Source organism: Lonchura striata, chromosome Z (genome assembly GCF_046129695.1).
Source record: "Lonchura striata isolate bLonStr1 chromosome Z, bLonStr1.mat, whole genome shotgun sequence".
Lineage (NCBI taxonomy): Eukaryota > Metazoa > Chordata > Aves > Passeriformes > Estrildidae > Lonchura > Lonchura striata.
In genome coordinates this window covers 77873914-77890142 of record NC_134642.1, presented here as the reverse complement: position 1 = coordinate 77890142, position 16229 = coordinate 77873914, and the positions used below count along the sequence as shown (strand labels likewise).

Here is a 16229-nt window from a genome sequence, read left to right as displayed (position 1 = left end):
ATGCTGAGAATCAACTTGCACCAGAGCCCCATTAGTTCAAACAGGAGGAGCACTTCCATCACAGCTGTTTTGCCAGTTTTGATCATTCGGATTGCTCTTTCTTTAAACCTGCAGAACTTTTTAAACATGAAATTTCTAAGTACCAGAATTATACAAGTGAAGCTGAAGTTGTTATATTTGAGATCACTAAGGTACACAGCCATTCTCACTAAAAATATACACATACTATTAATTTAAAAGACCCTTATCTATTCATCTAAAGATATATTTTAGAAAGCAAAAGAACAAAATAGCATACTGAAGTTATTTGGCGATTACTTGTATTGTTAACATTAATGGGCTAAAATTCCTTTTCTTAGTATTAAACAAAAAAGCTTTCTTAAAAGCTTTGTTTCTTAAAAGTTTTCTGGCATTTAAATCACTGGTAGAAAAAGAATTCACTTTAAAAAAATATTTTATATATTCTTATGAACATTTCTAAACAAACACTGAATATTCAAAAAAAGTCAAATGTATTCTTTTCAAATTCTGAACCAAATGTACTGATAATAATATCTATATTATTAATAATAAAAATAAGTGGTTAGACAGATACTAGAGAGCTAGTTCATGGATTCAAAAAATATATGGCTTTGAAAAAAAAAAAAAGTAGATAGTCTTTCTTCTTTGTGAAGAAAGAAGCAGTAATAAGAAGAGAAAGGTATAGCATTCCTGTTCTTTGGAGTCATATAGTCATACTTACCCTCCCTGTGAATGATCTCTCTGTCTGATCTGCCAAGCTTGAGTTGTCAGCATTATAGAGCAGACTCAAATATATGCAGTCATATGCACAATACTAGATATGTTACATCTGTATAACAGAGATTTTTTTTTTGTGGAGGCTGGACAAAGAACAATGATTTGGCTAATATTACTAATAACAGTCTCTAACAGTAGTGCATTTTTTTTCTCATAATAACACACCATTTGAAAAATTCCATTTAAAAACAGGTGCCTTCCTGAACATCCCCCTTGTGATGGCTAAGTCATGCTAGCAGCAGTCATAACACACTATACAATATAATTTCCTTCCAAGTGCTTTAATTTCATAAAGGTGGCAGACCCAGCACTCACAGGCTTTTTAAGATTCCCTTTCTCTCTCTCAAATTATTTATTGTTACTGTCTTTCAGCTTGTGTGCTCCTGTAATCACTACTTGAAATGATCCTGAATCATTATTTTAATTCTATTGTAACCAAGGCCAAGGCTTAAACTTCAACTGAGTTCATGCAGCAGAGTACTCAGATGGAATAAAACTCCCAGGTGCTAGCAGGATAACAACCATGCTAAAACATGCAATAACTCAAACATTTATTGGGAAACAACCCTAGCAAGTGACAAGGAATTGCAAGCCATACTGATGTTCTTGTAAACTCCATCAGGGAGCATGATAATTCTGGATAAACATTGTTTTGGGGAATTTAATAACTCTTGCTGTTTTTCTTGTTCAATTTCATTCACAGAATTGCACAATATTGGCCCCAGCGTCCAAAATAAACAAGATCCATTAGAAAGCATAACTTCAAGTCATATTTCAGAAAGACATAAAGATATTTTGCCATCACTGTGAAATTCCCAGAAGCCATATAGAAAAAGGTAGCTTAGCGAGTCATTGTGTTCTGCAGTCCTTGAATCAGGACTAGCCAGCTTGAGCCTCTGATGGGGGAGAAGTACAAGTGAAAAAACTTGAGTTAAGATAAAGACAATGCAACAGATAAAGTGAAAGCCATGTACACAAGGAAAAGTAAGCAACATCCACTGCTTCCCATGGACATGCAGGTGTTTACCTATTCCTGGGTGTCATGGTTTGACACTGGCACAATGCCAGTGCCCCCATGAAAATGTGATCCCTACCTTGAATGCTGTGAAGTGGAATCTAGAATAGAGCAAAGCAGGCCCAAGCTTAATAACAGGAAAAAAACTTTATTAAACTACCACTACAAAAGAAAAGAGAAAACTAAAGAAGGGAAAAAAAACCCACACAAAGATCCAAATGAAAACCTTGCAAAACATTCCTCCCCCCACCACCCAACTCCAACAAACCACAGTGAGACACAATCTGGACCCCAATCAGGTTTCCACCCTCCAGACAATCGATACTCAGTCCATCGAGGGAACAGAGTCTCTCCTGTGCCACAGACCCCCCAAGAAACACAGCTCCACATCCTGTGTTTCCATGTCACACATGGCACCGCCTGGAGAAAAGTTTGCCATGGTGACCCTTCTCCTTTCCATGCACAGTGCTCTCACCACTAAATGCATGGATGGACACTGCCTTTAGGATTTTTCCTTTCAAGGATGCCCTGCCAAGAGGGGAGAAAACAACAGTTCAGTTTTTCATTGTTTGGGACCACAGTCCCCCCCATTTTCCCCTGGGGCCGAGGGCTCAAGAACAGAGATCTTCTTCTCTTCTCTTTTCCTTTCCAGGGCAAGGGGGCGCCACCACAAACCCCCTAACCTTTTCTCTGTTCACTCCCCTTTTGTCTTTTTCCCAGCTGAAACAGGTCTCTTGACTCACTGGCATCCTCCCAAAACACAGTCCCTCTTGAAGGAGAAGATTTGGTTCAGGTTGTGGCTAACACGGAAAAGTCCAGCCAAAAGCCACTCCTTGTCCCCCTCCCATCCAGAATTCCTCCTTCCAACATCCCATCCCAGGGTCCAAGGTGTCCCTCTTCCTCTCTTTCAAACTGAGGAGGGGAAAAGAAAATTCACAAAGCTTTCATTTCTCGAGGAAAGGGTTAAAAGTCCGAACTCCCAGGATGGCTCGATGCCCGGACATCCAGCAACTCCCACACACTGGGCACCTTGCAGCAGCTCCCCCCGCTCCTCCCTCCTTGTGGCTTTCTCTCTCCCTCTCGGGAGAGGAACTCTGGGGGGGAAAATGGAGACATCCCAGATTTCTTCCACCCTTCCATCTGCAGGGGCCAACCTGGTTCCAGTCCTTCCACCCTTCGGCCTACCTTTCTCAGGCCATGGGGCTTCCCCTCCCCCACCCAGCTCGTGGCTGGGCAGGGGAGGTTTGCACTGCACGCTGACCGGAACCAAAGAGAGCCAGTTCCCCTGGGAATTCTGCTTTCAACCCCTCTGTGTTCTCAGAGGCGTGTCTACTTTCAATTGGTCAATATCTAAATTGACCTCTTCCTTCCGGAAAAAATTATCTTTCCGTGTCAAACCACGACACTGGGGAAGCAGGGTTCAATCACGTAATAGTAACTTGGGAATACAAACTATCACACCAAAATTTCCCCTTATTCTACTCCTTCTTACAGCTTTACATGGTGAGCATGACTCCATATGGTCTGGAATACCCCTGTGGTCAGTGTCAGCTGTCCTGGCTGTGTTTCCTCACAATTTCTTCTGTACCCCAAGCCTGCTTACCAGTGTGGTGAAGGGCAGAAAAGCCCTTGGCTCAGTGTAAGCCCTGCTCAACGGTAACTAAATTATCCATGATTTAACATAGTTTTCAGCACAAATTCAAACTACAACCCAATACCAGATACTGTGAGGAAAATCCCAGCCAAACCCAAACTCACATTTTCCATCCTAAATTCTATAGTTCCACATCATGTTCAAGTAGCAGACTATCTAATACATGCTCATTAAAGACCCTGTCCCTCCTCTCCATCCTTTGATGAAATGCCATATCCCACTTTAACTTTTCAAATGATGTCACTATGTCAAACCTCAACTAAAGCAACAGCTTTTACAAGGAATTCAGTCACAGGACAATTCATTATGGAAATTAATCAATATTAAAAGTTTGTGTAAGCCCCCACAAGTAGCTGATGTATGCAAGAGCTGAAAACCAGTATTTTAAAGAACACTACAAAATAATAGCTTATGCTAGAATTTCCTAGGTGTAATCTTTACATGTAGACACTATAAACTGTATTATACAGTCATATTTACATTTAATAATACAAGAAAATGCTTAATTCATCAATATGAAAAGCTAAAAATTGCAGTTATAGTCTTTTGACTAGGGGAAGAGGCAAGTTATACAGCCAGGGAGGAGGAGCAGGAAGAAGCCCTTGCAGCATTAGATGTTGGGGAAGAGGCAGCTGTAAAAGGCAAGGCTGAGCCAGTGCCACCCCAGTGCCCCACCTGTGCCCAGGCCAGGTCCACTGGTCAGCTGGACTCAGCGTCTTCTGAGAAGCAAAAGCAGCAGCGCAGAGCTGTCTGGTATGCAACTTGAAAAGTGCAAGAAAGCAAATTTCTGAGCAAGTGGCAGCCCCACCACCCCGCTTGGTGTCCTCACCTAGGGTGAGTGGCCCACGTCTTTGTGGCAAGACCAGGATCCACCTATGCCAGGCAGGATGGGCCAGGCCGTGAGCTGCTTCAGCTCCATGTAGTCTCCCCCCCAGCCCAGGGACACACGACCACCGTTGGGTGTGCAGCAGAAGGGGACGCCTTTCTGACGACTGCCACTCTCTGCCCTGCAGGAAGGTTCTCAGCAGCAATGAGGCGGTGCTGAGCGCAGACCAAAGGCCAGCGAGAGGTACCTTCCCCTCCATCAGGACAAACTGGTGGTCGCCAAGCTTTAGTAAGATCCTGCAACCCAGCTGCCTTTGCCCCATCCCTGTCCTAGGCCAAGCCCTAGGTCCCCGTCCTTGGGGATGGATGCACTGGTGTGCATGCAGGTGTTGTTGGGCAGCAGGGAGAAGGGGGAACACACCAGAGCTTTGTGCCAGGGTGCCAGAGCTCACCCTATGTCAGGGGTGGCTCCGTGTGGTGGAAAAATCTCTCCTCCAACCCGTGCTTTCAAAAAAAACTCAGAAGTCTTCTGTTGTTTGGTCTCATGGTTGTTTATTGCAAGTTATCTAAAAGATTGTCTTCTCGGGCTGCTGCGGTTTGCTCACAGCTCAGGCAGAGGCACACACACACCCTGACATCCTCTCTGTCTGCTGTCTTCTTCTCCTCTCCCCCTGCCCTGGCTGCTGCTATCTTTTATATGGTACATTACGTGTTAAATGTTTATAGTTTTTCCTCAATGCCTATTACCTATATTAAATGGTGCTTTTCTACTCTAAACCAATCTGTGAGTGCCAACATCATCAAAAACATGGAGGTAAGGAAGAAGAAAGAGGAAGGACAGGACCGGCCAAAAATCCCTCCATCTTAAAACCTCTGACCCCCATGTACAAAACCAAAACCCCCCTGTACAGGACTTAAAACCCCCCTGTACAGCACTCAAAAATTCTTCCCTTTACTTTGTGACTACTTCTACTATAATATCTAAACTTTTGTGACTTCTTTTTCTTCCTGCAAGGTTGGTAAATCATTCCATGTTCAAACTCAAAATCACAGCTGTTTCCAGCTGCCTGCCAGGGTCTCAAATGCTTCTGACCAGGGCTTGGAACCTCCAAAAATGTCTGAGGGACATTTTGAGTTCCGACACCGGGGGATGCCAGGGAGGACACCTGCCCCTTGCTGCTCACCTTGGCTCTCTGCAGCCGGGGCACCACCCTGGAGCAGCCACAGGTGCTGAGCCCAGGAAGGAGGCAGCCGAAGGCAGAAGAGCAGCACCAGGAAGGCACCAATGATGATGCCACCTCCATCATTGTGTCCTGGCCCAGCGGCTCATGCACTGCCACTTCTGGGTGAGTCACGGTGCCACGTGTCATGGCAGGGCACAAGAGTTTGCCAGCCATGGCAAGCAGGAGGCCTTGGGGAGCCTTGCTTCTGGCCTCTGTGCAGAGCAGGAGCAGAGAGTAGCCTGTATGAGACAGTCAGCTTTGGCTTGCCAGAAGACAGGGGCAAAAGCCACTGGTCTGGCAGTTGACATGGAGGCAAGGCTTGGGCAGCACCTCTGTCCTGTCCCACCACAGGACTTCAGGTCCTTGGGCATGGGCTGGAACCATGGCGTGCCTCGCTGGCTCCAAGGGGCTGGGAGTAGCAGGGCCTGACACTGGTTCTCTTCTCCTTTCATCATCTCATCTCATCTCATCTCATCTCATCTCATCTCATCTCATCTCATCTCATCTCATCTCATCTCATCTGGTCTCTTCCCTTCTCTTCCCAGGCACTGAAGGAGCAGTGGGTGGGCACACTGCAGGGGTAAGCTGCTGCTGCTGCCACTGGGAGATGCCCCCACAATGGCTGCTTTGCTTATCTAATCCAACCATGCATGTAAATGTTTTCAGGTCACCCCCAGGCAGAAGAAAATAGAAAAAAAAGTACAAGAAGGGGTCTGGGCAGGTCATGGCAACTACAAGCCAGAAAGGAAGAGGAAGAGAGATGATACAAGTCTCAGACAACACAGGAAGCTTGGGCAGGCCGAGAAGCCCAGGTATGGATGTCAGAGGCTGTGCTGGCTGCCTTTTGCTCCACACTGCCCTATGTCAGCCCAAGGTGCTGGGAAGGGCCAGTGAGGGCTGGTGCTGGCCGAGGTTTGACATGTGCTCCATGTCAGCCTTGCAGGGGCTCTGCTACCCTTTGCTTCCTACATGGCCATGTGCTGTACCTCTACAGGACTACTGTGCAGAAGAGGAAGTGCAGGGAGAGACTGTGAAGATGAAGCAGCTGGAATGCCTCTCCCTCCAGTTCTGTCTAGATGCTTACAGATGCATTTTTTTTGAGAGAAGGGTCTCCCTCTAGAGGCCTCTATTTCAGAAGTTCAATGTCTATGGCTAATGAAGTGTAGATTTCTTGGCATTTGGAAAGGTAGATGCTTTTTCCCCTCTTTCCACACTCTGATGTCCCTGTGGGCAGCACAACCCTGATGAATTTTGCCTTCCTGTGGCCCTCAGGGTGGTCAAGAAGTTGCCTGCTGCCAACTTGCTCCTCCTCAAGCAGCTGCTGGCCCTGCTGTGGCACATCAGCCAGCACACATTCACCAGCTGCATGACCTGCAGTAACCTGGCTGTCTGCCTGTGGCCAAACCTCCTGAGCCCAGTGCAGGAGGAGCAGCTGGATTTGGAGGCCGTGCTGTCCAAGTACGACAAGGTAATGCTGCCTTCAGCAGCTGGCTGCAGCCTTGCTGGCCAAGATGTGTCTGTGCCATACGTGTGCCAGCTTGGCTGCGCAGATGTGTCTGTGCTGCGGCTGTGGATGAGGGCACTCCACAAGTCTCTTGCTGCTCCCTTTGCTCCCGGAGATCTCCGTCTGCTTGATGTTTCCAGGAGAGCCGCTCTGCACAGGACCAAGTGACTGAGGAGAAGCCGGGCAGAGATGGCCCATCATATATATTGTGCCTGTCTATAGTTATGTCTCTGTCTGACTTCCATTCTATTTCAGTAGATATCAAGTTGCATAGCTGTACAGTTCTATGTCCTTCGTTACAAAGGTACAGAAGTGTTGATGGGTACTTCGTTATTTGTATACAGCTGTTACTACTTACTTTTTCAAGGAAAATTGGAGGCAGCATGGGAGAACTTCACTTAATTCAATATTTACTTTTAAACTGTCAAGGAATAAAATGAAAAATAATGAGACAAAACAGAAAAATAAACTTACATTTCAAGTTCAGTAAAATCTCCCCCCTTACTTTTTCAAAAGGAAGGAAAGATTTGCTGAAAGTAAGGACAATGAAGCACCTTAGAGTAGGAATTTGCCACTTTCATTTTTAGAATGTTTTTAGAACATGTACAAATAAACAAACAAGCACAAAGCCCCTTCTGCCTACAAAAACTAATAGCATGATGTTTGTATTTTAAGCATTTGTCACAAGAGAATAAACTAGATTTAGAACACAAAATAATTGATGAAGAGACTTACAGAGAAAGATATTGCAAAAAAACACATTTATATTTACTTCATATAATAAAGAGATCTAAAATCCAGAACAAATGAAGACTCTGAAAAACTTTATTTCATTAAAATGACAGTTCACTGAAATCATAACTACTTATCACAGGAAATTTCACAATAAATAAATAATTTATAAGACCTTTTGACAGATCTGTGAGGAGTTTGATCATGAAATATATTATTTCCTTTTTATTCTAGTAAACTAAAAGTTACTTGAAAAAGTAAAACAAATAAAAGTTATAGGCTCTCAAAATTAGTATTTTTTAAAAACCAATTTAATTTTGCAGTCCAGTTCTTCCAATCTTCTTCCTCTCTTCTTTCAGTTAACCTGAAGAAATCGTCAGGATTTCTACAGGTTGTGTTTAGTCTGAGAATGAAGGACACATTGCTGTCTTGGAAGAAAATCTTGCTTAGCTCTACTTTCCTAGATTAAGATGAATGACCTGTTAACTGAAGCTTAATTATCAGGATATTGGTGTCACATGTCTACAGATATACCAGCTGATGGGACAAGCAAAATGTGAATTTTGCAGTGACAGAAATGCAGAATTCACATTAGGTTTAGTGCATAGAACAAAATCACTCAAATCTCTCACTTTCTGATATTGATCATATGCATTCCCAAACAGATAAAGTTTATCTGTTTCCTCCAGGCTATCCAACATATTATTTAATCCCCAGGACTATTCATGGGTTTTGCTGCCAAGAAGATAGCATTTTTTCAAATTTTATTTTTCTTCATTTTTTCAGGCCAGTGTGTTCTGGGTGATAATGAAAAAATAGATTTAGGAGTATGTAGTGCAAAAACCACCTGATTAACTACTTTTACCACATGCTTCAAAGGAAGGGGTTTTTTTCATTTTTGAATATTCATAAACAGTTGTAGTGTGCATTATGAACATAAAAGAAGTGGCCTAGTTGGTATAAGTTTAACAAGCTGTTCCTTGACTGAATGTGGCACTGTGTTCAGTCCACAGTAAAGCTAGGTTTTCACTCTCACTCCTTACCAAGAGCAGAGAGATGTGTGGGGGGACAGTTGCTAATCTTTCTTGGGCATGCTGACACCGCTTGATTAAGAGATCCCCACTTAGCATGAGATGGCCTTTCCCAGGCCCCAGCATTAAGTCTTGAGTGTCCTAACTCTGAACTGATGAACCTTACCTTCCTCAAGGTGGTAGCTGAAGCAGGCAGGATGCTGAGTAAATATTGTGTTAAACAACAGAGGGAGGAGGAAACACTGGAGATAGGACATCTGAATTTCTGCTCTTGCTCTTTGGATTAGGACTGGGAAAGGGAGAAGATAGCCATCTCCAACCCCTTGGGCTCTGCATCACCTTTTTTGCCCCCCAGGAAAAAATTGTTATCCAGCCATGATTTTTTTTTTTTCTATAGCCATTAGAAAGGGAGTCTGTGCTAGTACTCCCCACTAGTGGCAATCTGAGTAGTTAAATCCTTCTTACCTTCCTGGGAACATGGTGAAGTGCATGTCAGGTTTTCTTACAAGATTATCTTCAACCCTTCTTGAAACACCTCTGTCACATTCAAAATACTTTCAAGATCCACAAAGCTGCTGGTTAGATCCACCATGGACTATTTTTCCCCATTACTGCCAAGGGTCTCTAAGATCTCTATGAGTTTTTACATGCCTTAGATAGCCATGTAGAGAAGATAATCTCCTCAGAAAAGGTCATGGCTACACAGTATTGCAACCCTTGTATTGTATCTTGTTGTCTTAAAAACGTGCTTTGTATTTTAAATTCCTTTTTGCATCTTGTGTTCTATGGCATCTCAAGAGGCTTAAAGTGCTACCCTGTGAAGTGTAAAAAATAAAGAGATCTACAAATACAAATATTTTCACAGTAAGGAGCATGTGATTGTAATCTCAAAGGATGTGCAATGGTAATACTAATCAATAGAATGCATTTAAAGAAATTAGTGTCACTAAAAATGTATCTGTAGGAATACGATTAGCTGTGCAAATTTGTTGGCAGACAGAGGGTTTCTCAATAGTTTTAAAATAAAGCCTTTTTTTCCTCACCCTCTGGAGTTGTGCATTCAAAACACACAGTAAGCACTCCATATCATATAGCAGCCACCTCAACTACCAGTTTCCTTCTCCTGTCTTGTAATGAATTTACCTCACTGCAAAGTTAAGAACTGAAGGTGGCAGAACCAAAAGTAAGGCAATTCAGAAATTGTCTATCATTGCTCTTTACATTCATATTTAGATTTCTTATGATAATGACCAAGATGTCTACTCTTTGCACCATATTCACTTGACAGTATGCACATCCAAATGACAGTTAGGAATTTTGTGTAATCATTCCTCTAGCACTAATTTATAATCTAGTTTTTTCCAGTATTTCACTTTCTGCTCCTCCTTTCTGTAGAGCACTTAACCTCATAGTATTTTATGTGAAGAAGAGAAAAAAGTAAAACAGTACAATTAACTCTTCTCACTCAACTTTAGGGAGAACCCTTTTTTTCCTCTTTGACAGTTTTAATGAGGCTCTCTCTTGTAAGACATGATTCTGCAACTGCTGCTGTCATAGCTACAACCATGCATTATCTTCATTATCTTTAAAATGTTTGGCTCCAAAGGAAAACACCAAATCAGAATATGCATAGAGATAAGATTTAGTAGCTGTGAATTGCCTTTTTTGGTTTTTTAAGGTCAATTTCTAGTAGCACATTTTGAGGTTATATCTAAAACCCCATGTGCTGTATTTCACGTCTCTTCATATCTTTTCCTGAACGGATTACATGAGGATGATTTGAGGATTCTTTTTTCTACCCTTACCTTACTTACCCTGAGAAAGTAGCAGTGTTACAGCAAATATTTTTTTAAATCAGATGCCATAACGTAGTAGATAGTTTCTACAATATTGAAAACACCAGTCTTTGGGCCATTTCAGGTACAATTTACATGCAGTGTATTCAAATAGAATGACATGGTCTGTTTTGTTACTATTTTTCAACTGAGACACTGCTGGATGAAAAAATATATTAATTATTTTAATTCAAGATAAGAGTCTGCTACTTTAGATTATTGGTAAAGTTTAATTTTGTACCTCGGGTAACAATTGTAATGTAAGCTAGATGAAATGACTGGGTCAAAGAGTATAGAGATGCTTGCTTAGAGTATAGAGATGAATTTTGTTAAATACCTACTGAAAACAAATATTGTGCCATCTACAAATTCTCTTCTAGGCTTGCAAAAACTGAACCGAGATCTACATCACAGAAAGCATATAATCTTTATTTTTCATTTATATTTACTCTTTATGAAATTTGGAAAGAAAATATGACTAATCCAAATTTTCACAGGTGAAACAATACATTGTTTGTAACTGAAGGCTCACCAAAGCCTGTAAAAGGTGTCTAAGAATGTATATGAAGTATAAATTCATTATCATAGATAGATATATAGATATATCTATCTTTCTTAGATATCCACACACACATATATATATATCTGTGCGTGTATATGTATGTGTATGTCTGTACAACATAAGAATTTTGGACAACTCTGTGGCTTTGACTGTTTTTCCTATTCAAAGAAGAGAGTTATCCTCCTCTGCTAAGTTAGTGGCTTTGTTGGCTGGCAAATGAAGAGGACAACAAAGAGTTCCACTCCTCCACAATGAACACTTTCTAGCTCTAAATTTATTTTATGGCTTTCCCACACCCAGCTCTCAAAAAATATAGTACTACTGCTTCTAGTACTGCTTATAAAACAAATAAGCAAACAAATTTAAAAAATTTAGGGAAAGAAGGCCTTTTTCATGTCTTTTTGAAATAACACTAAAGATAATATTGCAAAACCCATTTGCTGTCTTTGATGCAGTAATCACAGTGCAGGAGTATCACTTCTACGTGTCCTACCAGCCAGAAATAGAAAATAGACAACCCAGTACCACAAGCTCTCAACACAATTAAAGATGTAAAACTAGAAGGGATACCTTACTCCTAAATTTTTTCCACAATATTTAAAAACCACACCATGCCATGCATGCATGCCACACTGAACACATTTCAGCGACAAGAGAAAAGCAGAATATACATAGGAGAAGTTACTTCAACCCTCATATTTTTGGTGATGATCATGGTCAGCTGTGTACTAGTTGTCAGTGGCTTCCAATAAAAATCACTAAGTAATTGGATCCCTAAAACAATTTTAAATGGTGGCAAGTGAATCAAATTTCAGCCTGAGAAACAAGAAACTAATGAGAATTTAGGACAATTAGGCACTTCTGGTTCTGAGACAAATTAATTTCATTCTACACTACTTATGAGAATTTACTAAAACACTCTAAATCATAGTGGTTTTTACCATGGTCCTGTAAAAGCTGAGTTACCAGCTAAAGAAAGAATTGTATAACACTGTCTACAATGAAAGGACTACAGCAAGCTGTGTATCAGCATAAGTTAAAAGAAAGAAAAGCTGCTAAGGCAGAGAGATCAGTTGACTTTTCCTGGTGCCCACCAAGCACTGTATCATTGACCCTCCTCAACTGCACAGGGGACAGAAAATACAGCAAAATGCTTATGGGTCAAGATAAAGACACAGAGAGATCACTCACTAATTACTGAGAAGGGGGTTAGGGTACCATGGGTGACAGATTTCTCCAGGACACATCCGCCTGCTCATGTGTGGGCTCCTCCACAGGCTTTAGGGGGATCTCTGCTTTGCTGTAGACCTTCATGGTCTTCAGAGTCACAGCTGCCTTACCATTGTCTTCACTAGTATTTTCAGGGGAATCTCAGCTCTAGCACCTGGACCACCTCCCACCTCTCCTTCTTCACTGACCTTAATGGCTACAAGGCAGTTTCTTCCTCATATTCTCACTTGTCTCCTGGATGCTTTCTTTGCAGTAGTTTTTACTTTTTAAATATGTTATTACAGAGGCACTGCCACCACTTGGCCAGCAGTGGGTCTGTCTAAAGCCGCTACTGATTTAATCTAGCTTGAAGTTAACAGACACACTGATGGCCAAAGCTGGCAACCTCTGAAATCTTCTATCAAAGATGTTGACTTCCTGATACCAGACTGTATAGGCAAATACAACACAAGAAAACTAGAAATCTAAACATAAGAATGAGTTTATGCAGAATTTGAAACATTAATAAAAAAACTAGATGTACTACTGTTTTATGTCATATTCAACTAAATAAGATGTCTTTTGGACAGAGATAATTTAGGATGAGTTTTACATCCTTTCTTTCACTTTTTTTTTTTTTTTTAATGAAGAATACTCTAGATAAACTTGCCCTAAGATAAGCACAAGAATTAAATACCTACTGTTCTGGGATGACTTTACAATGCTGAATTATATCCCCATTCATCTCTTTAGCCCAGAAGTAAGTACTGCACTGTTAAGACTGATTCTGAGAGTGAAGCTGGGAGAGAAGAGGCCCAGAGTTTGTTTTCAGAAGCGGCACTCCCTCCTCCACATTCCTGCTCCTGGACTGTGCTGTCTGCGGATGGACAGACAGCGGGACAGAGCCCTCCTTTGCTTTTAGTTAGTTTTAGCTGGCTGAGGCAAAGGAGTTCCCTGGACTGTGTTTTTTTCCTTTTCTTTGACCCGTTTAAACCTGTCTGAACTGAACCCACCGGGCCAGGCCTGGGCCGCGGCATTTTCCAGCGCTGGAGGGACTGAGAAGAGACTGAGCGAGCTGAGCTACAGCCCAGAGGGGACTTCCTGAGCTCGTCATCTCTTCAGAGTGGAGAGAGGTTTTATTGTTTAATGTTGGGGATTTTTTTTTTTTTTTTTTTTTTTTTTTTTTTTTGCTGGTGAATGTTTTGCCTGTTAAATAAACAGGCAAGGAAATATTTCCAAGGAAATATTTGCCCAAACCAATTAAAGAGGAAGCCACTTAGAATTGTTTTCTAAAAAGACCCCAGCTCAGATGTTTTTCTCCAAAATTTGCCCTAAACCAAGACACCTACATATTTTCACAAAGTCTTATTATTACATCTACTTGGAAACAACTAAGTTGGTAAAGAGGCTTAAAATTGACCTCTTTTTTTTATAAATTGATAAATTCTCTAAGAAAATAATTTAGGCAAAGAGAGCTGCTTTTTTTTTTTTTTTTTTTTTTTTAATGATAAGTGTATATCTGGAACTTCAAGGTGGGGGAAAAAAAGACTAAGAGTTTTGCAAAAAGGTGTATGGAAAGTATAAAAGAGTAAATCATCAGTGTAGACCATGCTACAGGGGAAAGGGAAAACACAAACCTCAAACATGCCCAGCTACAATAGTTGGTGTGTAGTAAGGGAAAACATACCTGCAGAATGAATAGCATGCTGCTTAAAAGACTCTGCCCTCTAAAAAACGTGGCAGTGAAGACAGCCCAGTGAAGAGGAATGAGTGATCAGAGGATCACAAAAAACCATATGAGGTTAAAAAAAATATTTGATCTCCAAAACTAAGGTGAAGATCAAATTTCAACTAAATAACTTCAGATTTCCTTAGATACTAACAAAAAATTATCTTTTAAGATCTGCAATGCAAATTGGTCTTGTGCTAAGACAAGCCTAATTTCCATCTACTGCTACTGACAAAGTGGCAAGACTTAATAGAATATAGTTATGAATAAAGAAAATCTGTTAGAAGAAAGAAACTATTTTAATTGAAAAAGAAATTGCTTTGAAGTGCTAACTGTGACATTTCCTTCACTTTTTAGGGTAAGTAAATAGTCCTTACAAGTACCAAGTGGCTTAAAGCATTGGACACTTACTTGAGTCTTCTTTGAGCACAGTTAAATGAATAGTTTCCTTTTCTTTTAATTTCCAGTATATTTTTCTGTTTTCAGTTTGCTGGGAAGCTTTTATCTTTCTCTTGTGCAGAGACTCCTGCCACCCAGGTTAGATGGTAGGTCAGTGCCTCTGAGTCTCTGTGCCAAGGTAATGCATAAATTCCAGCTGGTACAGGTGGTATCTATGACCTTCTCCATTTCCAACAGTCATAAATGTATCAAGCTCTATTCCCATCAATTAAGAGCAGCTTTTTTCACCAACACAAGGCCTAATTTTGAAATTAATTAATCAATTATTCAGGCTACTTTAGGATGAACCTCTGACTTCTAAACTGCTTCAACTGGTGCTTTTTTTTTCCCTCTGAGACATTGCAGGTCACTAATCCAGAATGATGCATGTAACAGCCACATGTGGAAGGTTTTCCAAGTTTCCACACAGGAGAGGGAAAAAGACTAAGAGATAGTCAGGAGAGATCATCTAAGTCATTTATAGGTAACTATGTGCATGCCTTCTGTTTCCTCCTCAAATTCCCTGACATAAATAAGAATATTTAGTAACAGGAAAATAAGGGTCAGGTGTGACTGTGGAGAGACTTTATTTCTTTTATGAAATTCCTGTGTAAATCTACTGGCCAGTAGACACATCAATAGATGGAGTTCCCTTTGTTTCTTGAGTATTGCAGGAAATGCTAGGCACAGGAACTCTGATGAACTGGATTATAATCTCCACACTTTATTGTGCCATTATTAATCCTCAATTTAGCATCATGATTCACTGGACAAACTACATGTGTAACAGCAAAGAACAAAAATTTTGGTAAATTGAATTCATAGCCAGTAAAAATAAAAGGAAGGGAACAATAAATTGTGCATTACATTAATATTCTGTGTATGTAACATCAAAAGTAAAGAAATCAATGTAATTAAATATCATAATTTTCTTTTACTGACAACATGCATTGTTAAAAATATAATACTCTTCATTGTGTTATTACAGCCATTCACCATACTTCTTGCATCTACTACTGCAAAGCAGGAACAACAAACTAAACCTGCTGTTCGTGTTTTATTTTTTCTGTAGTATTGACTATGAATTCAGTAAACTAAGTTTTTCTCAGGCATAAAATATGTCCTCATTATTGTGAAAAAACTGAGTAAAGTTGGAGTTGCTCCATGGTAACTGAGATCAGAATTTAGTTCTCTGTCTTTCCAGTCCTTAAAAATAATATGCCAGGGGGCATGAGATTTATAACAATAGAATGGGAGTCATGACAATCTGGCTGCTTATCTGGCTGTTTGTTGTTCTGATTCATTGCTCTGTAGACTCCTCAATTCCAGAGGGAAAAATAGAATATATTTTAATGGTTTCTTTCTCTCTGCACCCTAGCATTTCAAAAGAACGTCTAAAATTAATTTGAAAATTTTTCATGCTAGCCAAAATGCTGATCTTCACTTTAAAGCACAGCATGTGTAAGAATCATGTTTGGTGAAATGAATAAGTAAAACCATTAGTTTTTCTTTCAAAATATTTATTGAGATACATGAATATACCAAATTTTTTATTGAGAAGAATTCTAGAAATTGGAGCTTGATACTGTGTAAGGGGAGGGTATCTGAGGTGAAAGTTATATTCTGTTTCCATAATTCATTCAGCAAATATGGATTATTTTCAACAGGAAAAGG

The 16229-nt window shown here is 40.6% G+C and overlaps 1 long non-coding RNA gene across 1 annotated transcript; it reads right to left on the bottom strand.

Moving 5' to 3' along the window:
- Positions 1–1945: 1945 nt before the first annotated feature.
- Positions 1946–3129, bottom strand: LOC144248292 (uncharacterized). The gene is made up of 2 exons (XR_013341672.1): positions 2999–3129; positions 1946–2725 (listed from the first exon to the last, which is right to left on the bottom strand). It is a non-coding gene; the product is annotated as an uncharacterized LOC144248292 (long non-coding RNA).
- Positions 3130–16229: the final 13100 nt, after the last annotated feature.